The following is a 26,295-nucleotide window of genomic DNA, read 5'->3' on the forward strand; positions in this document are numbered from 1 at the left end:
GTGGGAAATCCTGGGAAATCTTCATGATTTAAAAAGCTGTTTGAAAGAGGAAAATCATAACCTTCAAGTGAAGGTCCAGCAAACTTCTGAAGAGCAAGCAGACTCTCCCCTACGTCCAGCCAGAGAAGAGCAAGCAGACTCTCCCCTACGTCCAGTCAGAGAAGAGCAAGCAGACTCTCCCCTACGTCCAGCCAGGGAAGAGCAAACAGACTCTCTCCTACGTCCAGCCAGAGAAGAGCAAGCAGACTCTCCCCTACGTCCAGCCAGAGAAGAGCAAGCAGACTCTCCCCTACGTCCAGCCAGAGAAGAGCAAGCAGACTCTCCCCTACGTCCAGCCAGAGAAGAGCAAGCAGACTCTCCCCTACGTCCAGCCAGAGAAGAGCAAGCAGACGCTCTCATATGTTCTTCTGCAGAGGAGCGATGGGATTCTGCTGCATGTCCTGCAACTGAAAAGCAGAATGATGGGGGCACCCTGGAGACTGGACCTGCTCCGGGTCAAACCAGAGGTCTACTGAGCCGTGAGACATCTGGTGTAGAAGATGCTCTGTTCATGTTCATAGTTTCTTCTTTGTGTGCTTTTCCTCAACTTTGTTTTCTTTGTTTGTTATATATGATGATACCTTGATCACCACAGCAGTTGATCCCAGCTTGATTAGCTGAGTGCTTTGCAGTCTAAAGCACTTTAGTGATACCTGTGGGGTCCCTTATCCTCACTGACCACAGGGATTCAGCCTCAGTGAAGGAGAGTGAACCTTCCAGGTTGCAGCTCCTAGACTCTGGAACGCTCTCCCACTGGACATGAGGACGCTGGGGACGCCTTCAGAAAGAAGCTAAAGACCCATTTGTTTAGTAATATTATTGTTCATGATGGAATCGTCCCTCTGTACCTGCCCACACAGGTCAAGAGGTCAACTGATTCCCTGTTTAAAACAGCTCTTCATCACATGGATGTGCATCCCAACAGTCAGAGCTCACAGACGCTCCTATTCCCTCCAGTGTGAGGCACTACGAGTGACTGATGAGGGTCAGGGGGGTCAGGCTAGTCCAGATAGTGGGTCTGTATGAGGATGTTAGGGAGGGATAAGGTAGTGACAGAGTTCAGGCTGTAGTTGTGCTCCAACAGTTGAGACAGGGCAGGACAAAAAATGACCTCCTGATGGCGTTAGGAGTGATTCTTACAAGAACCAATCAATAAAAGTGGGTGGTGACCTGCTCATGTGACGCTTGTGTTGATGATTACTGGGTCTCCTCCATGCTCATTTATCATGAATGAATCCCTCTGAGTAAAACACCTGATGACTCCTGAGTTGGTTCACAAAATGTGTGAATGTGTGTGTGTGTGTGTGTGTGTGTGTGCGTGTGTGTGTGTGTGTGTGTGTGTGTGTGTGTGTGTGTGTGTGTTCCAACTGGAAGGAAACTGAATAATAACCAGACTAACTTTTGTCATGGACCAAGTCTGGTTGACTCACTAAATTCATAACTCAAGTGATTATTTAATTCATAAACAGAACATTTGTCTCAAGTCATGATCAAATTAATGTAAAATCTGAGCAACGAGGGTTTAAAAATGTTCCAATGAGCCAAACCAATGTTGACAGTTAAAAGAAGCCAATGTGGGAGGATTCTTTCTGTCTCAGCAGTAAAGACCAATCCCACAGCTCACGTGAAGCATCAGGTCCTCTGTGAGAGGTGGGAATCCAACCAGGGACCTTTAGAATCCACACCAATCTTCCCTGACCTCATAGAAACTGGAACCTTTCAACAAATAAATTCTAATTCAACTCAGCAGCAACTCTAGAACAGTTGCTAACTTGCTAATTCCTATTAGCTCCAGATCAGACAATGCAGGCTCACCTTCACGCTTGGTTGTACGACCACCACCAGTTGAAGCTTCTCTGGTTCAACAAACTCTGGGGACTCAAGACACAAGTCAGCACCGGTGCAGGTCCAGATCCAGATGTTAGCTGAGGGGGACAATGGCTTAAGGGAGCTCCAGGTAGCTGGTTTGAACTGGTCCCTCATCTCTGTGAGTAGAAACCATCTGAGGTGGAGGGGGAAGATCTGCTTTGACCTCCTGATCTCCCAGTAAAGCCAGTATAGATGTTGAGCTTGGAGGAGTTGATGGCCTCCTTCATCTTCTTGTTGGAGATGTTTGATAAACTCAGCACCACCACAGATCAGAGGAAAGTCCACTTGTCAGCTGGACACTGGAGTTTCTAGTGACCTGCAGGATCTTAGTTGTGGTGGCAGCAGGCCTGTTCCAAGAGCTTTGCTCACATTCCTGATCAGGCTTCATAATGGTTCTGGACCACTGAGTGATAGAAGCTGATCCTGGGGGTGGACTGTCTTTAGGGGGCTGAGGTGTGTGGTGGTCTTGGTGGACCCTCTGCATCTCAAGCTGAGACAACAGAGTCCTGTGTTCTTGAGTCATTGTGTATAGTCTCTGTTGTTTGAGCGCTCAGTGTGGTCCCTGATGGTCTAGTGGCTAGGATTCGGCGCTCTCACCACCGCGGCCCGGGTTTGATTCCCGGTCAGGGAATGAGTTATTTAGAGGTTGAGGGAGAGGTGATCAGGTGGTCCACATGATGGTGGAGGTGATGAACTGTGAATCCATCATGGCTCCACTCTCACCCCCATTGTAGTGTTCTTGGTTCACTCTGCCATGGCCCCATGTTGAAGGGTGACTGTCTCATTCAGGTTCAACCCTTTGTTAGACTCTATTAAGTCACTGACTCCAGCAAGGACAAACTCTGTAATCCTCCTTAGTAGCTTTGGTTCCTTGCAGCACAGAAAGTCCATTCACTGATGTAGGAACTGGAAAACTTAGAGCTCCATTCCTTCCTCCATTGAGCAGAACAAACAGAGAGCAGAGAGCAGTTCCTCCTACAGTTCTCAGAAAGTCTGAGGGCACCAAAGAAAGGAGAGAAATGCAATCAATGTTGAATTCATTTACATTTCTTATATTTGATCAAAGCTTAACTTAACTTAATAAGCTTAATAAGCTGCCATCAACCTTGATGATCAACTCCTTCACTGTGTAGTTCAAAGTCCCTGGTTTGATTTGTTTCAGGACTTCAGAAGCTCCAATCCTCTCAAAGTTCTAGTGAGAGTGGAAGAGATTATAAATGACAGAAGCAGGGCCCTCACTCAGAACTGAACCAGCTCAGTTGGGAGAGCGTTAGACTGAAGATCTAAAGGTCCCTGGTCCGATCCCAGGTTTCAGCAGAGGAGCAGCATTGACTTTACTTTCCAGTGGAGGAACTGCAGACATGAAGGAAACTAACATCTTGTCCTGTGCATTCTTACGACATTCAGGACATTTTTGGAGCCTCTTGTTGGATTTTGCCACAGAGAATCAGAGCCAGTCAAAAGCATGGTGGACTTTAACATGGAGGACTGAACAAGTCAAGAAAGCATCAGTTTGACCTTCACAGGTGTTTCTTTTCCTGTCTCAATGCTGTAGAAAGAACCTGAGTAGCTCAGATGGTAGAGCATCAGACTTTTAATGTGAGGGTCCAGGGTTCAAGTCCCTGTTCAGGTGCTGTGGAGGTTCCAGTGTTTGACAACATGGTACTGGATGAAGTTTAGTGTTGAACAAACTGTCAACATTAAAAGTAGAAGTGTTCTTGTCTTGCCACTGTGAGACAGTCGCTAGAAAACTGACCAACAATAATTTCATGTGGCATGCAATTAACAAAAGACCACAAATGACACTGGTCAAGTCAGTTTTATTTCTATTGAACCAAATCACAACAAAGTTCTCTCATGACTCTTTACTAGTAGAGCAGGTCTAGAACCAAACTCCTTCAATGAACCTCCACCCAACAATTCTCCATCAGCAGCACATCCTGCAACAGTGGTGATGAAAACCTTCCTTTTAACAGACAGGAACATCGAGCAGATCCAGGATCAGTGGGGACGGCCTTCTGCTTTGACCGGTTGGAGGGAAAGAGAGCAGGAGAGCGGGGCAGAGACAAAGACAGATAATGGAGGAAGACAGATATGCAGAAGGAAAGAGAGGGACAGAGATAAAGAGAGAGATTAGTGAAGAGACTGATGGACAGACGGTGAGCAGGTGGAGCTACGGGTGGCACTTTGAGCCTCTTCAGGTCTGCAGCCTCCTCCAGCAGCACCCACATCTGGGATGAGGGGAGCCTGAAGGCTCTGGAGAAGGAGACGAGTTAGTAATACATATGAGTATGATTTATGTATGACACATATAGGAGGACAGAAAGGAGGAGAGAGAAGCCCAGTGCACCATGGGAAATCCCCCAGCAGCCTAAGCCTATAGCAGCATATCTAAGGGCCAGCCTTAGCAGCCCAACTATAAGCCTGATCAAAAAGGAAGGTCTTTCGTCTGCTCTTATAGGTCAAGAGGGTGTCTGCATGCTGGACTGAAACTGAGACTGTTCCACAGGAGGGGAGCCTGATAGCTGAAGGCTCTGGCTCCCAGTCTACTGTTAGAACTCTAGGAACCACCAGTAACCCTGCATCCTGGGAGTGAAGGGTTCTAGCTGGATAATAGGGGACTAGGAGCTCTGTCAGGTATGAAGGAGCCTGACTGTTAAGGACTTTGATGGTAGAAGGAGAATTTTGAATTCTCTTCTAAATTTGACAGGGAGCCATGCAGAGAGGCCAGTACAGGAGAGACATGGTCTCTTCTACTAGTTCTAGTCAGGCAGCAGCGTTCTGGACCAGCTGGAGAGTCTTGAGGGACCTACTGGTGCAGCCTGATAGGAGGGAATTGCAGTAATCCAGCCTGGAAGTGACAAAGGCATGGACAAGTTTTTCTGCATCTTTTTGAGACAGGATGTGTCTGATCTCAGCAATGTTTCACAAATGAAAGAAAGCAGTCCTAGAAATTTGCTGAATGTGGGCATGAAAGGACAGATCCTGATCAAAGAGAACTCCTAGGTTCCTTAGGGTGGTGCTGGGGGCCAACGTGATACCTTCCAGGGTACCTGTCTCATTAGATAAACTTGTAAAGTGTCATGAGATAACTTCTGTTGGGATTTGGCACAAAATAAATAAAATTGACTTGACTTGATAGAATTAAATTTAAAGTAGAAAACTCTTCCCTCTTCAATCCTGTCACTCAGTGTTGTAAACTGTTTCAAACAAATTCTACTGTTCAACAGTTCAAGTGTTTCTAATGAAGCTGAATGTTCTCCTCTACTTTCCTCAATTGGGTTTCTTTCATGTCCTCCTGAGATCAAAGACAGAATTCTAGCTACTGTCAAAGCCCTGATGACATCATCAGGAATTCTGACTTTGATCTGGAGACACTTGCTTTAATCTGAATTTGATCCGGCTAATGTTTTAGTTTAGGTTGCATGATACCGACCACCTCATTTCTCCTGATGGACTGGTGACCTGTCCAGGGTGAACCCTGCCTCTTGAACAATGTCACCTGGGATCGCCCCCCCCCCCCCCCCCGTGACCCTTAAAGGATAAGAATAGAAAGTGGATGGATGACTTCTCTAGGAACGTCCTGCTCACATTGGTCTGTCTTCATTTTGACTCCTCCCACTGCCACAATGACCAGCCTTTATACTCTTGGTGACTGGGGCCCTGGTTGCTGCAGGCCTCAACACCAGCCTGTGGTTGTGAGCAGGGCAGAACAGAACTGACAGTATCTCCCATGCAGGACCTGGGTCAGCGCCTGGTGCCAGCTGGGGCACCGCTTTAACCTGGACCCCTGGAAGATCTTCTCCAGGAACTGGTCTTTTTCAATCGAAACAGCGTGAAACGTCAAGTAAAGAAATGGGATTATTTAATTCACAATGAGGCCTCTGTCATAAAACAAAATGAACAACTGACTACCTCACCATGACAACCAGGAGGTAACCTGGTAGTCAGAGCAGTGATGCTCAGGTCTGTGGACTCAGGAGAGGGTTCTTCTTTCGGTCACAGGTTTGAAGATACCAGTGGAAGAGAGAGGAAAGGCTATGAGAAACCTGCCACACCTCTCCAGTGACTTGGGACATGATGGCAGTGGTGGGATTTGAACCCACACCTCCTCAGAGACTGGAGCCTTAATCCAGCGCCTGAGACCACTCGGCCACACTACCTCACTGAGCTGTTCTGTGAGTTGGTCTGCTAAAGGCGTGTTGAAGAGGAAGTAACATCATGATATAAAACTTATTCTGATGGGGGACTCCTTCCCTCCACGGTCACAGGAAGTGACAACAGCACCGCTAGAAGCAGGAAAGAAATGGTAAAAGGACTCAGTTTGTACAGAGCCTTTCTACCTCAGCAGCACTCAAGGAGCTGAACAATGTCCTCTCATTCACACACACTCACACACTGATGCTGAAGGCTGCAATGCAAGGAGCCAACCTACTCATCAGAAGTATTTAGGGGTTCAGTCTCTTACTCAAGGACACTTTGACATGGTCACCAGGGGTAGTGAGGATGGAACTGGACCCTGGTATCTGCAATGACTCCATCAACTCCTAATCTAGCAGCTCTGCTGGGTCCAACTATTTTACAGAACATTTGACAGACCTGTGGAGCAGTGAGGACACACATGAGTTGATCACATGATCCACTGAAGCGCCATTTTACCTGCCACTGAGGTCACCAACATGAGCTGGAGTTGGGACTCTTGAACTGAACCTGGTATCACAGGGACACCTACTGCTGCAAAATGGAACAGCAACATTGAACCAAGTACAGGATTGGACGGAGACTGACGGTCTCTGTTTGGGTTTTTGAAGAACAAGGAGGGAGTGGCTTCAAGCTGGATTCTCAGAGACTATTTCCCCAACCTCTACATTGGCATCTACACTGTCATCCAGTCACGTGACTGAAGTCATCCAGTCATGTGACTGAAGTCATCCTGTCACGTGACTGAAGTCATCCTGTCATGTCAGTGATGTCACTTGGCAGGACTGTCATTGCTGTCTCATTCTAGAAAAGAATCCAGACTCCACCTGTGGCTCCATGTTAACTGATGGACCTCTGGTTGGAGGCTGGACGATGATGTTTGGACTTGAAGGAAAACTCCTTGTCCAAATTCCATTGTGTTCAAATTTAAAGTCCCACAATAAGAAGTAGCTGAATCTGACAGGTGAAGGTTTGGAACTACAAGATGGTGATGTTTTCTTGACTTGATGCTCTGACTGTCAGGGTGGATGACAGCTTCTTCTGCTGCTGCATCTGAGTGGCTATGATTGCAGGTTTTACCTCCCAAGGTTGTTTGGTTCCAGGGGACATTTTAGAATTCCAGTCCCCAACTTTGGCTGTTCTGAAACTCTTCTCCTGAATCACTCCTGAGCTGCAGCAAGAAAAAATACCAGTGCCAACCAGATCAACTTAATGGCTGTTTTTGTAGTGATTTGGTTCTAAACAAATAAAACTGACTTGACCTGATTTGGTGCCTCATGAGGAGAAAATTTGGGCACAAATGTTGGACAAGAGTGTTTTTGGAGGGGTGTTTTTTTGTTGTTGTTGCAGTGTTGTAAGTCACTGTACCTGCAGCTAAAAGATTGAACTTTCTCCAAATGTCCTCAAGATGGTTTCCAATGACATCAGTTGTCACAAGAGGAAGTCTGCATTTAAACACACTCAAGTGTGCCCAGCTATTCTTATGAGAACATTCGATCAACTTCATTCTATGTGCAGCCTAACCTTAATCTTAATCTTAATCTTAACCAACTGAATCTTAATCTTTATTTGAAACTAAACTCAATCCAGACCTTCACTCTGAAATTCATGCAAGAACTCACAAACTGCATTGCGCTGCATCAGGGCCAGTCTTTGGTCCCCATGAGGACGAGGACTCCTGATCAGTGTTGATGATGGAAATGGTCTCCAACACCATAAAACAAGAAATACACACACGTGTAAACACACACAGTGACCCCGCATGTCGTTTCTGTCCAACTTAAATTTTCATTCATTACCCAGAACCTCTCAAAAGCCCTGAAGAAAAATTGAATATTTGGAGTTTGAAAGCCATAAATCACATCCATATCATCTCGTCCATCTCAGTCTGACCTCATCTTTGTTTGTTGTTTTTTAAAGAGGGACAAATTGGTACTTGGTTAAAAAAGCACTCTGGGAAAATGATCCTGCTTTCAGGGAGGTCTTTGGTGAGTTTGCTAACAATGCAGAGAACCATGACGGTACCAAGCACAAGGCTGCTGCCCTCTGCATCACAGCTACACTTTGGAGTCTGTTTGAACTGAATGTGAAGGGTCTGACATCATCACACCAGTACGACAACAAGAGACCGTGAACCAAAGAAAACCTTCACTGATGAGTCCATGGATCTAATTGATCTGTGCCATTTCCTGATCTTCAGGTTCTTTCTTTGATTTCTTTCTTTGATGTCTAAATTCTGTGCTTTGGTGTCTTTCGTCAGTCTTTGAATTTCGGTTAATAATAAAAAAGAAGTCCCAGCATATTTCTGCAGACCATAGATAGGGATTTTACCAGCTACACCATAGCAACCCTCTTGCTGTCTGCTGCTGTGCCATTGAAAAGTAAGACAGCCTGGAAAAGAGAAAAGGCTCATATTGGTGATGTCATCATAAATATATGAAGGTCTTGTTTCAAAGTAACTTGTTATTTTGTTCTTGGTTGTCATGGTGACTCGTGGTATCAGGGCTCCATTGATGATGTCATTTTGTGGTGGTTGTGTACGTGTGACACTCAAGGTGAACACACTCACAGTTGATTGGACCAACTCAGATCAGCTGTTCTGAACCTGATACTCAGAGTTTCCATCTCAGTGTCAACTCAGGAGTGACTGAGGAGAAGAGTTTCAGAACAGCCACAGTTGGGGGACTTCCATCCAGCAGCCATTTTCTATCCCTGTAAGGAGTGAAGGGATCTGGAGCTGCTGGGTTCAGGTGGATCCAGAACACAAGATGGAGGTCAGTCAGGACCCCAGAAGGAGACCAGCATCTGGAAGGTGGAGATGCTTTAATCTGACACCGTTGTGTCAACAGTTCTGAAATCAGAACAAAAATAAACAGTAGTATTTCCACCTCACACTCCTGCATGTATTCAAGTGAACAGGAACACAGATTCATGCTCAACTTCTCCTGTGTGTTCATCCACAGTCACCAAACAACAACCAGACTGAAGAACTCCTTCATCCCCCGAGCCATTAAACTGTTAAACTCCTCACTGGAGGGGGGAGGGCCAACAGAAGGACTGTTGGAGAGGGCTGAGCACCATTAGCTTGCCCCAATAACAACCGGACACTCGTGCAATATAAGAGACTGTACATTATTATTATTATTATTATTATTTTAATTATTATTATTATTGTTGTTTTTATTATTATTATTATTATTATCATCATCATTATTTTATTATTTTTTATTATGAGCATTTATTTATGAGATTAATGTTTGTAATGAACAATGTTTGTTCATAATGTCTGTTTGCTCATAATAATTATCATGAGCATTTATTATTTTTTATTATTATTATTATATAATTCTTGTTACTACTGCTATTATTATTTTATTATAACTATTATATGTTTTATATTATATCATCATCATTATTATATTATATCATCATCATTAGTATTGTTATAATAACAATTAAGAACAATTAATATTATGATTATTCCTGTCACTATGCATATATACATAACCATCCAGGTACACACAGGCACCCGCATATATATATATATATATATATATATATATATATATATATATATATATATATATATATATATATGCATATATATATGTATGTATGTATATATATATATGCATATATGTATGTATGTATATATATATGCATATATATATGTATGTATGTATATATATATGCATATATATGTATATATATATATGCGTATGTATGTATATGTATGTATATATATGCATATATGTATGTATGTATGTATATATGTATGTATATATATGCATATATATATGTATGTATGTATATATATGTATGTATGTATGTATGTGTATATATATATATATATATATATATATATATATATATATATAGTCTTTGTTTTTTCTTCTTTGCTATTTTTAGTCTAATCTATGGTAACAGTGCTGTGAATGTATGTTGAGGAGAGTGCAATTTCCCTCGCGGAACGTCCAAAAGGGATTAATAAAGTAGTCTGTCTGTCTGTCTGTCTGTCCAAACCAGACAAAAGGAGGTTTGCTAGCATGGTATGCTGAGATAGAAAGGCTCTGTTTAAATTGAGTCCTTTTACCATTTCTTTCCTGGCTTCTTCAAGCGGTGCTGTCGTCACTTCCTGTGACCACGGGAGGGAAGGGGTCAACCTTCAGAATAAGTTTGAAATCATTGTTACTTCCTGTTCAACATGCCTTTAGCAGACCAACTCACTGACCTGCTCAGTGAGGTAGTGTGGCTCAGCGGTCTAAGGTGCTGGATTAAGGCTCCAGTCTCTGAGGAGGCGTGGGTTCAAATTCCACCACTGCCATCATGTCCCAGGTCTCTGGAGAGGTGTGGCAGGTATCTCCTCTCTGTGCTGGAGGTGTTGGCTGCTTTTATCACTCTGGGTAGAAAATGTCCTGAAAGAAAACCTTCACTGATGAGTCCATGGATCTCATTGATCTGTGCCATTTCCTGATCTTCAGGTTCTGTCTTTGATTTCTTTCTTTGATCTCTAAATTCTGTGCTGTGGTTTCCTTGGTCAGTCTTTGAATTCTGGTTCGTAATAAAAGAAGTCCCAGCATATTTCTGCAGACCATTGATAGGGATTTTACCAACTGCACCATAGCAACCCTCTTGCTGTCTGCTGCTGTGCCATTGAAAAGTAAGACAGCCTGGCAGTCTACACACAGAGATGAGGGGTCGGTTCAGAAGAGCGAGCAGGAGTCTGGGCAAGTCTTTTCATTCAGTCCCTGGTTCAAACAATTGTCTCCACCAACTTAAACATGGGTCTGGACCTGCACAGGTTCCAATTCCTGTCTTGGTCCCAAGAGTTTGTTGAACCAGAGAAGCTTCAAGTGGTGACGCTCATCCAACCCTGCATGAAGGTCAACCTCCATCATCTGCTGCTCATTAGCAGGGACTTAGCTCCAATGGTAGCATGCTAGCTTAGCATGTGAGAGGTAGAGGGATCCATGCCCTCCTTCTCAGAATACTTTAGCTTGTTCTGTTGATCAGAGGAGCTGCTGGGTGATGAATGCTGATGTTTGTCCACTGGTGTGATAAAGTGTCCCCTTGTTACTGAGATGAGGATGAACACCTGCTCAGTTCAAAGCTGCAATCAAACCAGGGACTTTGAACCACACAGTGAAGGAGTTTGTCATCAAGATTTACGGCAGCTTTGAAACTTCCCACCATCTCCTGAATGTGGAGCAACTTGTCCTGCCAAAACTGTCCCCTCTTCCATTTTTAATAACACCTGTCCTGACTGGCAATCACGCTGGGCTGCAGCAGTGAAAGCGCTGAATGCAGCCAGGATACACAATGACTCAGGCAACACAGGAATCTGTTGACTCAGCTGGAGAAGCAGAGGGTCCACCAAGACCACCAGACACCTTCATTCTTGATTCTTGATTTCAAGGGCAGCCCCTTGAGATGCACCATCTCATTTTGGAGGGGGTCCTGACAAATAATGACCAACAATACAACAATAATAAAAGTAGATTCTATTTTCAACACAAGGACACACACATCATACACCCAGGTACAGGCCAACAATGTTCCCCAAAGCCCCCCCCCCCACCATCCAGTATTCTACAAAGTATGATCAGAGATCTCACTGCAGAAAAGGAGTGGGCCTGTGTTCACATACTCATACATTTACACACCCATCTAAATAAATACTGCTTCCATGCACCATTAAAGTACACAATGCATATTCATACACAAATATCCACATATTTACAGTACAGAGAACAAACAAGAACAAGTAGAGAGTGAATCCTGGAGAGAAAAGGGGAGGTGCATCAGAAACAAGAGCAGATGTTTGAAAATGCTTGATGATTTGAAGATGAAAAGGAAGAGAGAGACCCAAGTGAGGAGGAAAGGTTGTTCCAATCTGATGGAGCTTTAAATACAACCGGTCAAAGCAGAAGGCTGTCCCCACTGATCCTGGATCTGCTCGACCTTCCTGCCTGTTAAAAGGAAGGTGTTCATCACCACTGTTGCAGGATGTGCTGCTGGTGGAGAATTGTTGGGTGTAGATTCATTGAAGCAGTTTGGTGCTGGACCTGCTCTACTAGTAAAGAGTCATGAGAGAACTTTGTTGTGATTTGGTTCTAACAAATAAAAATGATTTGACTTGATTTGGTGCCTCAGGAGGAGAAAATTTGGGCACAAAAGTTGGACAAGAGTGTTTGTGGAGGTTGTGGATCAAAGTTCTATTTATATACAACACAGAAAATAAAACAATGTGAAGCAGGCTAATGAACAATAAATCAAATATAAAAATGCTTTATCTTAAGATCTAGAATATCTTGTGAATATCTGGAGCTTCATTCCAGCAGCAGACCTCCTCAGGTGATGACTTCATATTTGACATGTTTACCATTCAATGAGACTCATTGTCAGTCCATTGAAATCTACTGGTGTTCCTGGTGAGTTGATTTAACAACATGAGCTGACAGAATCTACGTTCAGGTAGGAACCACCACATCCAGGGGTCTGGACCTTTGAGCAGGCAGAGCCATCAAAGTAGCAGACTAAGCTAGCAGACGTTAGCATTGAGAAGAAACTGATACCTGAGCCTACTTTTGGGTCTGGTCAAGTGATGACACAATAATATGACATCATTGTCAGACTGATGCCTACTCAACACTGACCAAACACTGCCCTATTGCATTGTGGGAAATTTCTGCTTGGCTTGTGTCCATCACTACACACAAAGAAATTTATCTCATGCTGCCGTGACCCGGTTTCGAACCGGGGTTGCTGCGGCCACAACACAGAGTACTAACCACTATACGATCACAGCTTCCTCGACAGCAGCTTGAGCTTCTATGTCTTTGTCTCATTGAGTGTTGCGGCGGAAAGCTGTTGAACAGCTGATGCGCGACTGCGGCGGCCCCTGATGCAGGAGACGGGCCAGGACCTGTTCAGAAGGTGGTGGATATTATTCTTGGTGTTTTTAGGGCATGTTCCCACCCATCTTCACGTGGGTGACAAAAATTGATTTTTTGTAGATTTCGGCGCGAGTTCGGCCTGTCAAATTCTGATCGGGGCCAGTTTGGTTGTGTTGTCTGCAGCGCCTGGCGCGCTCAGCAGGAGCGAATCCGATCATTATAAAGGTGGGTCAAACAATTTAGGTTGAGACAAAGGACGGCACGGGCAGAGCAGACGCAGGTCTTCATTCCACCCGCAGAGCTGTAGAGCATGGATCATGTCAAGGACTAAATGAGGGGAAAGAGAGCAGGAGAGCAGGGCAGAGACAAAGACAGAGAATGCTCTCCTAAAACAAGGACTGTTCAGTCAATGGTAGAGCAGAGTGGCACAGAGGAAGCGTGCTGGGCCCATAACCCAGAGGTCGATGGATCGAAACCATCTTCTGCTAGAAGAAGAAAAATAAAATGAACCAGTGTCTTTAGAAATGTGTGTCTGTTAAAAAGAGGTTCATAAGGATTTTGTCTTCCTCCACAATTACCAATGATTGTGAGAGTAAACAACAGTCCACTTTCTGACTGAAGCAAAAGTAGACTTCAAAAGGTTCTTCTGATTCAACATAGCAGCTAAATTTCCATTTCCATTTCCTGAACAGGACAGGTTAAAAAAAAGGGAATGTCATGACTTCGTCTGTATATTAGAATATGAACGACTAAAAATGTTCATGCCCAGTTTAAACTTACAATTAAACTGAAAATACCCAAATCTCCCCTCTTCAATCCTGTCACTCAGTGTTGTAAACTGTTTCAAACAAATTCTACTGTTCAACAGTTCAAGTGTTTCCAGTGAAGCTGAATGTTCTCCTTTGCTTTCCTCAATTGGGTTTCTTTCATGTCCTCCTGAGATCAAACACAGAATTCTCGGTACAAATAAATACACTATCAAAGCCCCCTGATGACATCATCATCAATTCTGACTTTGATCTGGAGGCTCTTGCTTTAATCTTGGCTTTGATCTGACTAATGTTTCCTGACAGGTTGCTGTTTGCACTCCAGAGCAACCAGTAGTTGATCCTATCAGACCAGTCTGATGAACGAAGCTTTTCATTATCAGTGGAATCACTGGGAAAAGAAACTCCTCCTGTCAGATGAAGGCTTCACTGTGTTGAGGAGGGTTTGTTCAGATGATTCTAGAAGAATAAATCAAAACCTCATCATTGAACATGAACATTAATCACTGATGACTGTTTTAACTGAACCTACTGGATACTGTGGTGCCTGGTGAGGAGACAACTTGGGTACAAAGTTGCAGAAGAGGGTTTTTGGAGAGGAGATTTAGATGAGATGGTTTCCAAATCAAATCGGTTGTCACAAGGGAAAGTCTGCATGGAAACACACACACACACACACACACACACACACATACACACACACACACACATACACACACACACACACACACAGAGTCCTACTGACTAACCCATGTTTTTCTTCACTTAAACCACCACTGGAGTATTGAAAGAGATTGCATGAGACACCATCAACTTACATTAAAAACCCCTGACTGCCATTTATCCCCTCCTGGCTGCAGGAAATTAGACAGACCAGCCCCTAGAGCGGGGCTGCACGGTGGTGCAGTGGTCAGCACTGTGCCCTCACAGCAAGAAGGTCCCGGCTCGGGCGTGGGATCTTTCTGTGTGGAGTTTGCATGTTCTCCCCAGGCCTGTGTGGGTTCTCTCCAGGTACTCCGGCTTCCTCCCACTGTCCAAAGACATGCAATTAGGGGACTAGGCTGATTGATACTCTAAATTGACCGTAGATGTGAGTGTGAATGGTTGTTCGTCTCTGTATGTTGGCCCTGCGATGGACTGGCGACCTGTCCAGGGTGAACACCGCCTCTCGCCCGTAGATGCTGGGATAGGCTCCAGCCCCCCCCCCCCCGTGACCCTTACTAGTAAGGAATAAGAGGAAGATGACGATGGATGGCCCATAGAGTGGAGGTGAGACCACAACCATGCTCTACAATCAATATTTACATCAAACCAGCACCATCTCAACAACTTAACCTGACTAAATATATACATGATTCCAGACTACTACACCAACTCAGTCATACATCCACATAATCATTCAATGAACCTCGCCTGTGATTGTACCCCCTCCCCCATCTGGGAGCAAAGGTTTGCACCTACAGCTCTTAAGGAGCTTCCTTGGGCCACTCTCCCCTTTTGGCTCCACCCCCTTTAAGGAAACCACCAGGAAGAGGTGAGGACTGACGTGACGACTGAAACTGCCACATTTACATGAGACAAACTTGACAAACACTAAATACCAGGCCTTGCACAGTGATTACCACTGACTGACACTGGGGTCTTCATTTTCCACAGGCAGGATGGCCGGTCCCCCTGTGCTTCCCAGGTCCCTCCCTGGCACACATGGCATAGAAAATGTTTCACATGTTTGCTGATTCAATAAACCTGACCATTAACATGTGTGTGTGCCTCTAATTTACATAAACTGTTCATACCAAGACAAATGCTACCTTCAATTAATCATTCATGTCATGGAACCCTTGGTCTCCATTACATTGGTCAACCAGAGAAGCTTCAACTGGTGACGCTCATTCAACCATGCATGAAGGTCAACCTGCATTATCTTCTGCTCTCCTTAACAGGGGAATTAGCTCAAATGGTAGAGCGCTCGCTTAGCATGTGAGAGGTAGAGGGATCGATGCCCTCATTCTCCAGAATACTTTAACTTGTTCTGTTGATCAGAGGAGCTGCTGGGTGACGAATGCTGATGTTTGTCCACTGGTGTGATAAAGTGTCCCCTGTTACTGAGATGTGAATGAACACCTGCTCAGGTCAAAGCTGCAGTCAAGTCATAACCCTGTAAAGCACCAAATAACAACAAAAGTTACACTTTACAAGTAGAACAGGTCCAGTTCAACACTCCTTAAATGAATTTACACCCAACAATTTTTCATGAGCAAGCACATCCTAGCTTAGGCCCAACTTTTCTTGGCGCTCTCCCAGATGCATGGGAGCTGCTGGGGAAGCGCTAGTTGGGCCTAAGCTAGGAGCTAAGCTAAGTTGGTCTGCACCAGCTAGTGAGGGTTGGCTAGCTCTCGCAGCTTTTGGTGCAGAGCCGCTGCAGTTCCAATTCAACATCGCATAGACTCACCTCCAACACAACAAGAAAACTACATTTAACACACTTATCAGTATCACTAAAGGAGGCAGAGGAGGAACAAAACATGTGGCACTCTGAGCAGGAGAGAGGAGAACAAGAGGGAGAAGCCATCGTTAGCTTAGCGTGTTTACAAGGCAGAAAGATTGTTGCTGCCAGAATGATGGTCTTTTAAACTTCAGCCAAATAAAGCAGTTAGGTATTAATTTTTGGTGGGTAATTAGTCAACGAAATAAGGAATTAGCAGGGAGGATCACACTTTAGCTAGCACAATGAAGCAAGGCTCTACGTTCAGCAACACAGAAAAAGGAGTTGAGGTCACACGCTTCCTGCAACCAGGGTCAAAAATCCAGGACGGACGAAGGGGAGGACAACAAAGACAAAGACACAAGAAACAGAGATAATAACCATAAACTCCATAACAACCATAACACATATTGCCCACACACACACACACACACACACACACACACACACACACACACACACACACACACACACACACATTTTGTGAAACAACTCAGGAGTCATCAGGTGTTTTACTCAGAGGGATTCATTCATGATAAACGAGCATGGAGGAGACCCAGTAATCATCAACACAAGCGTCACATGAGCAGGTCACCACCCACTTTTATTGATTGGTTCTTGTAAGAGTCACTCCTAACGCCATCAGGAGGTCATTTTTTGTCCTGCCCTGTCTCAACTGTTGGAGCACAACTACAGCCTGAACTCTGCCACTACCTTATCCCTCCCTAACATCCTCATACAGACCCACTATCTGGACTAGCCTGACCCCCCTGACCCTCATCAGTCACTCCTAGTGCCTCACACTGGAGGGAATAGCAGCATCGGTGAACTCTGACTGTTGGGATGCACATCCATGTGATGAAGAGCTGTTTTAAACAGGGAATCATTTGACCTCTTGACATGTGTGGGCAGGTACAGAGGGACGATTCCATCATGAACAACAATATTAATAAACAAATGGGTCTTTAGCTTCTTTCTAAAGGTGTCCACAGCGTCCTCATGTCCAGTGGGAGAGCGTTCCAGAGTCTAGGAGCTGCAACCTGGAAGGTTCCCTCTCCTTCACTGAGGCTGAATCCCTGTGGTCAGTGAGGATAAGGGACCCCACAGGTGTCACTAAAGTGCTTTAGACTGCAAAGCACTCAGCTAATCAAGCTGGGATCAACTGCTGTGGTGATCAAGGTATCATCATATATAACAAACAAAGAAAACAAAGTTGAGGAAAGGCACACAAAGAAAGAACTATGAACATGAACAGAGCATCTTCTACACCAGATGTCACACGGCTCAGTAGACCTCTGGTTTGACCCCTAGCAGGTCCAGTCTCCAGGGTGCCCCCATCATTCTGCTCTTCAGTCACAGGACATGCAGCAGAATCCCGTAGCTCCTCTGCAGAAGAACACATGAGAGCGTCTGCTTGCTCTCCTCTGGCTGGACGTCGGGGAGAGTCTGTTTGCTCCTCTCTGGCTGGACGTAGGGGAGAGTCTGCTTGCTCTTCTCTGGCTGGACGTAGGGGAGAGTCTGTTTGCTCTTCTCTGGCTGGACGTAGGGGAGAGTCTGTTTGCTCTTCTCTGGCTGGACGTAGGGGAGAGTCTGCTTGCTCTCCTCTGGCTGGACGTAGGGGAGAGTCTGTTTGCTCTTCTCTGGCTGGACGTAGGGGAGAGTCTGTTTGCTCTTCTCTGGCTGGACGTAGGGGAGAGTCTGCTTGCTCTTCTCTGGCTGGACGTAGGGGAGAGTCTGTTTGCTCTCCTCTGGCTGGACGTAGGGGAGAGTCTGCTTGCTCTTCTCTGGCTGGACGTAGGGGAGAGTCTGTTTGCTCTTCTCTGGCTGGACGTAGGGGAGAGTCTGTTTGCTCTTCAGAAGTTTGCTGGACCTTCACTTGAAGGTCATGATTTTCCTCTTTCAAACAGCTTTTTAAATCATGAAGATTTCCCAGGATTTCCCACTGAGCACTGCTCCTTTTCTTCTTTTGTGTTCTCACTGCACATAGAAGACTCTGAACTTCACCGTTCAGACTGCCAGTCTTTGTGGGGTCCTGGTCCTTCCTTGATTCGAGGTGGGCCAACTCTGCAGTGAAGGTCTCTGTCTACTGAGATGCAGTAGAAACTCGTCTCCTCAAACATCCATTTTCTGCCTCTCTCTCCTCACTCTGGAACCTCAGCTGTTCAAGAGTCGTCTTCTTCTCAGTGAGTTCTTCTCTCATTTTGTTCTTCTCTGCCTGGATGGAGTTGAGCTCACACTTGAGGTCACACTTTTCCTTGTAAACCATCTTCACCTCAAGCTGAAGATTGTGGACTTGTGTGTTCAGGTCTCTGATCTGAGCCTGGTTCTCCTCCCTCACAGATTCAAGGTTGCCCACCATGGCAGACATGTTCTCTACCAGCTGATATGCAATGATCTTCTCTTGTCCAAGACTAGAAACCTGTCCCCACAAATTCTGGTTTTCTGTCCATCTCTTGTCACACAGAGACTGAAGCTGATCAAGTGCACTTTTCTTCTCAGTCAGGTCTTCCTCAAGACATTTCATCTCCACCTGTTCACTCTCCCTCAGAGACTGAACCTGGGTCAGCTCTTTTCTGAGCTCATTGTTCTCTCCATCAACCTTCCTCCCCTCACACTGAAGACTGTGGACTGTTGCGTTCAGGTCTTCTATCTGAGTCTGGTTCTTGTCCTGGACCGTTTGGAGGTTGGCCACCACAGCAGTGAGGTTCTGGAGCTCCTGGATTGCTCTTTTATTCTCATGTTCAAGAGTAGAAACTTGTTCCCTCAAATTCTGGTTTTCTGCATGTGTGTTGTCACACAGAGACTGAAGCTGCTCAAGTGCAGCTTTCTTCTCAGTCAGGTCCTCCTGCTCTGTCAGCCTGAGAGATGGAGGAGCAGGATCACATTGACCAGGATCATTCAGTGGATAAATCCAGCTCCTACTGAGATCCACCAGATCTCTGAATGCTCCAACTACACAATCCAATGGAGTCATAGCCTTCTGTCCTGGGTTGATCTGAAGATCTTGAGCCAGACTAAATCTCCTGGAACTGTCAAGTGTTTAAAGACCAAAACTGCCCCAGAAATGTGGAGTCTGGATTCTTTTCTAGAATGTGACGGCAGTGACAGTCCTGCAGAGTGACATCACTGACATGACTGGATGACTTCAGTCACATGACTGGATGACAGTGTAGATGCCAATGTAGAGGTTGGGGAAATAGTCTCTGAGAATCCAGCTTGAAGCCACGCCCTCCTTGTCCTTCTAAAACCCAAACAGAGACCATCAGTCTCCCTTCAATCCTGTACTTGGTTCAGTGTTGCTGTTCCATTTTGCAGCAGTAGGGGTCGCTGCGATACCAGGTTCAGTTCAAGATTCCCAACTCCAGCTCATGTTGGTGACCTCAGTGGCAGGTAAAATGGCGCTTCAGTGGATCATGTGATCAACTCATGTGTGTCCTCACTGCTCCACAGGTCTGTCAAATGTTCTGTAAAATAGTTGGACCCAGCAGAGCTGCTAGATTAGGAGTTGATGGGAGTTGTTGCAGATACCAGGGTCCAAAGTCCAGCTTGAACCTGGTTTGTGCAGTTCTTTGTCAAGCTAGCAGCCATTCTTTTCACTGCCAAGCTAAAGTGACTTCTGTCAACAAAGGTCAACATACAAAAGGATATTTCTACTGGCAGTTGAAGATTTTGATCAAACTCCTTTTTCAGAGCTGGAACCTTCCTCTTGTGTCAGCTTTCTGTTCCCATCTCTATGGTAACGGTCAGTTTTGACCCACGTCTTCAATCAGCTGTCAAATAAACTAAAACAATTTTCTATCCTCCAAGTTGTTTCCATCTCTTGGTGACCTTGTTAGGCTTCCTTATCATGGAAATATTGGTTTGAATATTTAGTTGTGGGCCTCTGGACCTTTTTTTAGTCACTAAACCCTGGATTTATTTTTTCAGCAACAGAACTTTAATACAAACACAAAATGAAAAGCAGAACAAGCCAGAACCCAAAATATGGATTTGCAAGGTCAAGCAAACCAAACCATCAGAAACCAACTACAAATTGTTTGAGTCATGACAAAGTCCAGGACCCACTTTTCACCCTACAATGTAAACCAATGGGAGGCTGTCTCCTCAGACACACATAGCCTCAAACTGACGCTTCTCTCGTCTACACTGTAACTCTCTCCACTTCACAAATAACTTCACTACATTCCTGACAAAAATGCCTACTAAAATGTTTACATTCTACTTTGACCACAATCTGGGGATTGATGAGCCTTTTTCAAACAACAAACTCCAAAAATCCTCTCTCCTCTCCACTCTGACAGAGAGCAGCGGGGGAGGGGCTCTTAGAGGCTCAGCTCTGATTCTCACTTGGTGTCACACTGAGGCTTCTACCTCCTAAACTACAAGTCCCACCGCTCTCATAAAATACATCCTTGGATTCAGGACGACTCCTGCTACTGGGCTGCAGTGGACAGAAGGAGGCTCAGGCCCAAACAACACTGCCTCCAGCTTTAATTAAGACCTCAGTTTTGTTCTCTGCCTCCATGACAGGTTAATGGACATCAACTGGTCCTGAGTCACCAGGAGACACAGAGATGTCCAGCTGAGTGACATCAGCAGGACTGTGGAGGTTTATACTGAGTCTCCTGACGACAAGTGGCAGTACAGAGATATTAAAGAGGGTCTGAGCTAAAACTGAACCTTGGGGAACTTCAACCTTTGATCTCAGAGTTCTGTTTTTAATCTTAGAATTCTTTCTTTGATCTCTCCTTGATTTCTCAATGATTTCTTTGTGGACTCCAATTGTCTTTTGTCTCTCAGTGAGACAAAGACAGAGCAGCTCCAACCTCAGCCTCCAGGAGGCCCTGATCCTCTAGTGGTCAGTCCTCTGTGTTGTGGCTGCAGCAACCCTGGTTTGAATCAGGGTCCCAGCAGCAACATTCCTACTGACTAGTGTTTGTTGTTCAACTGGACAGTTTGTCTGGTGAAGCTCTCTCAGACACTCCTTTCTTCATCCTGCCTTCAGGCTCAGCAGCATCAGAGTCAATGTGTCTGACTAGGACCAGAACCCTCAACCTGGAGGCTGTGGTGCAATGAGAACACAATCAGAGGCAACCAATCAGAGGAGGGTCTGTTTGACTCCTGAAAACTCCATTAAAGCTGAGAGGAACTTGTTCTTCATCTCCAAATTCCCTCCCTGCACGTTGTCTGTCCAGAAATCCTTCAAGTCCAAGTTGAACCTTAGACTAAAAGCTCCCAGTAGGTGATGCAGGCTCCACCTCACTCCTGGTTCTGGAACCTCACCAGTTCTTGCTCTCTCACCACTTGGATCTCATGTTCCTGACATCTCTGAGCTTGTTTCCTATCCACCTGTCTCATGTTGATGAGGTCATCCAGCCTGATGATCTCTAGGTTCTCCTTTGAGTGGTTCCCTCTGGGAGAGTTCTCCCTCTGTAACTTGTGTGTGTGTTTGCTCGTATCCTGTTTCTCCTTGACAGCACTTTAGTGTTTTTACCACTGGTGTCTCATCTGTGGTTCACCTTTTATTTTACTTCTTTGTCAAAGATGAAGGTGTTTGTGGTCATTCATCAATCATGTGATGGCTCATGTGACTGTGAGTCTGATGAAGAGCTTGTAGCGTCTCTCACTCTGAACACTTCAGGCTATTGAAGCTACTCAGATGTAGCCTGACTAGCTCAGTCAGTAGAGCATGAGACTCTTAATCTCAGGGTCGTGGGTTCAAGCCCCACGTTGGGCGTTCATCTTGAACATCCCTGCTTGTTCTCTCACTTTCTGCAGCTGTGATTGGGAATTGTAAGAAAAATCACTGAATGAACAACACAGACACAGACTGTGTCTGAAGTTCCACACCTGCACCTGACTCAGAATGAAAAACCAGTGTGGACTCAATTGTATCCACTGTCAATCCTGATTCTGGAGAAATTTCTTTGTGTGTTTTGATGGACGCGAGCCAAGCAGAAATTTCCCACAATGCAATAGGGTGGTGTTTGGTCAGTGTTGAGCAGGCGTCAGTCTGATAATGATGTCATATTATTGTGTCATTACCTGACCAGACCCAAAAGTAGGCTCAGGTATCAGTTTCTTCTCAATTCTAACGTCTGCTAGCTTAGTCTGCTACTTTGATGGCTCTGCCTGCTCAAAGGTCCAGACCCAAAAGTAGGCTCAGGTATCAGTTTCTTCTCAATGCTAATGTCTGCTAGCTTAGTCTGCTACTTTGATGGCTCTGCCTGCTCAAAGGTCCAGACCCAAAAGTAGGCTCAGGTATCAGTTTCTTCTCAATGCTAATGTCTGCTAGCTTAGTCTGCTACTTTGATGGCTCTGCCTGCTCAAAGGTCCAGACCCCTGGATGTGGTGGTTCCTACCTGAACGTAGATTCTGTCAGCTCATGTTGTAAATCAACTCACCGGGAACACCAGTAGATTTCAATGGACTGACAATGAGTCTCATTGAATGGGTGTCTCGTCCAACGAGAAACAATCAGTCTCAGGTTGAAGCTCATCAATGAGGTCTTGTGGATCAGTGGCTTGCATGAATGAATGAGTTGGAAGACTTCTTGGAAATTAAAGAGGATTTAATACAATTAAGAAAACCCTTAAGACAGAGTGATAATTCCAGCAGAGTAATTAAGGCCCATATTGAGTAGCAGGTATGAATTAGCCTGGATTTATCTGAGCTTCAAGTAGACGGCAAAGAGGCAGGTGGAAAGGTGTGTAGGATGAACGATGGTGACCTCCAACCAAATGAAGAGGACTGAGTGGAGGCTGACCAGCTCTACGGAGTCAGGCGGAGTTTGGCAGCGAGACAGGAGTCCAGGCCTGAATCGGTGAAAACCAACGTAACCGGCTGACGTTCTCAGCTGGATTCTCCCATCGATGTACGACGCCTCTCCAACGAACTGGTGGGAGGACGGCCTCCAAAGCCTCCACCTCGTCGACCATGGCTCCCGCTGAGATTCGCTCGATGAAGAAGGGAAGCGCGTTGATGGGCTACCCTCTGGTCTCAGGCTGCTGGCTGCCTGGACTAAGCTGCTCTTCTCCAACACAAAGGTGGCTTCTCTCTCTTCAAGGCTCACAGGAGGTCAAGAGTGTAGCGACCGTGAGCCGAGATCGATGATGAATTACAAAAACAGAAAATCAAAAAATAAATTAGTGGAATAGAAAAGAAAAGGGGAGAGCCGGACCAGCTGCTCTAGGAGCTCACACACAAAGGGCAGAAACAAGAAGCACTGAAGAGAGCGCCAGCAGTGGGTGGTGCCACCACTGTTACAGTAAACTGGTCCGCCTCAGAGCAGTGACCTTTGACCTGTGAGGGGTTGTTGGCCAATCAGCACACTTTGCTGTCTTCAGTCCTTCTCAGATATCAACAAATGAAGCTGGTTGAACAGACAGCAATCATCATCACTCAGAGACATCACCTGGAGAGGAAGACTGCTCCGAGTTCTGACAATGACAGTGAAGAGGCAAGGAGAGCTGGACAACCACAGACAGTGAAACATTCGGAACATCATGTTGATACACGTGTGTGTGTGTGTGTGTGTGTGTGTATGTGTGTGTATGTGTGTGTGTGTGTTTACATGCAGACTTTCCCTTGTGACAGCTGATTTGGTTTGGAATCCATCTTAGTCAGGAAATTTGGAGAAAATTCTATCATGTCGTTGGAGTTATTTTGATTTACAACACTGCAAATAAAATCATCTCCCCTCCAAAAAGCCTCCTCTTCAACTTTGTACTCAAGTTGTCTCCTCATCAGGCACCACAGGATCCAGCAGGTTCAGTCAAAACAGTCATTAGAGATTGAAAAAATGTCCATCAAAGACAAAATAAGGCTTCACATAGGTTTCCAATTTTATTTGATGTTGACACATTTAGTCCATTTAATATCAGGACTGCTCCCAGATCAGCTCCATGACCTCATCCCTGCACCAGAGTACCGCCCAAGTTCATCAAGGATGGCCAACATGAGCAGTTCTAGATTCACCTCCATCTTTGGAGGCTGTTGAATTTCCTCCTGAGGACCGTCAGGCTGTTTCCTTACTTTGCTGTGACCCAACAGCAGACAGCAACAAGGACTGTGGTGCACTTGGTGATTGGATGCACTGAAGTCACGTGACTGAAGTCATCCAGTCACGTGACTGAAGTCATCCTGTCACGTGACTGAAGTCATCCAGTCATGTGACTGAAGTCATCCATTCATGTCAGTGATGTCACTCTGCAGGACTGTCATTGCCGTCTCATTCTAGAAAAGAATCCAAACTCCACCTGTGGCTCCATGATAACTGAGGGACCTCTGGTTGGAGGCTGGACGATGATGTTTGGTCTGGGGGGGTTAAGATGGTGGGGGCTGTTTCAGTTCTAGTGCTGAAGGCTTTCACCATGACAGTCAGACTCTCCTCTGTCCTTCATGGTCCCTCAAATGTGCAGTGTGGACCTCACACACTGAATGCAGCCTGAAAACTCTTCATGAACAGCAGGAGACTCAGAGTCTCTGTGGCACTCGGCTGTTCACAGAGAGGCTGGTGGTTGGAGCCCCCCAGGGACCAGGACCAGGCTCTACTGGTGCTGAGGACTCTGTTGATCAGCTGCTGAGTTGCTACTTGATGTCAACATTGGTCTGTTTCATCCTGAGTAGTTTGATCCTAGCAGAGTCGCTGCATCGATGATCTGAATGTGGACGGACAGATTGACCCTCCACAGCAGACGCCTGTCACAGATCTCTGGATGAGACACTTTGAGGTAAAGCCAGGTTCTGCCAGTCCCACTCACATGTTTCAATCACATGTTCAGAGATGGGTTTGTTGTTCCTGAATCCATTTCTTATTTTCTGATCACCTTGTGGATTGTTCATCATTCTCCTCATCACCATACTTTAGGTTGCAGTACGAACACCTGAGTTAGTCTGGGGTTGCAGGAATCATACAGCATCCAAATAATAGCAGGCTGAAACATTTATTTAAAAGAGTTTAACATGGTTACACACACACACACACACACACACACACACACACACGTTTCCAGTCATGTCATTGTGGGTTCATTTCATCAAGGCTCACAAACGGGGGAGGGTAACTTCACACACTCGTACGTTTCAGGTCTGACCTGAGTGGGGTCCTTCCACGTGGTTCTGACTCAAGGTGTTTCTATGACACTGTGGCAACACCTGGCATCAGCTCAACTTTGACTTTTACACTTCTAACTGTACGCTGTGTGAGCTGTTCCATGTTTTAAAGCCATATTTCCAGTGTGGCCCACTGCAAATCTTTGGAATGGCTCATGCCAGTTGCTGACGCCTCAGAACGACTGTGCTGTGATCTCAGTTTGAAGTTCTGTGCCATTGGAGAACCTGTCTTACCACGAGGTCACCTTGTTAGCCTGTGAATGTCTCCACCTACAGCGATGACTTCTGTCAGCTCCAAGTGTCTTCTTGTCTGGCATCTGAATTTCAGGTGAGAGACCCTCTGACTCCTGCAGCAGCAGTAGAGACAGAGGAGCCCTGAAGCTCAGAGGTTCCATGAGGGATCAAAGCCAGACGAGACGGCCACAAAGGTAGCAGGACATTGTGGACTCAGTCGTCACCGCTAATCTGTGTTGACAGTATTTAATGACATTCTGCTGCCAAAAACAGATCATGATTCTATACATTTGAGAGGCCTCACAGTTCAAGTTTCAGGTCTGTATCCACTGGAGAGGCCAATGAGAGCAAAAGAGCAACAGGGTCAAAGGTCAACAGGCCTTGTGTCTCAGCCAGGCCTCAAAGGGTTAAGTGAGCCTTTTGGAGCTCCTTTGAAAAAAGGCCTGTCACCAATCTTGTTCAGGACCAACATGAAGAAGGATCTTTGGAACATTTTCACATCTTTAAGACCGCCTTGACTCCTTTTTATAGCAGGAGTCACTGAACAGCACAAAGCTGCTATTGCAGCCATCAGGCCTCATTTCTGATCAGTTATTATTGTTGAAACAAAGCTGAATATCAATTATTGATTTTTATTGTCATCATTTTGAACACCTGATAAGAGAAACACAATAAAAACATTTGAAAAGGA

The 26,295-nt window shown here is 45.4% G+C and overlaps 1 protein-coding gene and 1 non-coding gene across 2 annotated transcripts in view; one reads left to right on the top strand and one right to left on the bottom strand.

Moving 5' to 3' along the window:
• LOC147271144 (uncharacterized) overlaps window positions 1-26,295 on the bottom strand; it is a 100,924-nt gene that overhangs the window by 8,159 nt on the left and 66,470 nt on the right. The window lies entirely within an intron of this gene.
• On the top strand, window positions 21,921-21,993 carry trnak-cuu (transfer RNA lysine (anticodon CUU)). The gene has a single exon. It is a non-coding gene; the product is annotated as a tRNA-Lys (tRNA).

The sequence above is a fragment of the Aulostomus chinensis genome, chromosome 1 (genome assembly GCF_037954235.1).
Source record: "Aulostomus chinensis isolate RoL2024-O1b breed Wild chromosome 1, RoL_Achi_v1.0, whole genome shotgun sequence".
Classification (NCBI taxonomy): domain Eukaryota; kingdom Metazoa; phylum Chordata; class Actinopteri; order Syngnathiformes; family Aulostomidae; genus Aulostomus; species Aulostomus chinensis.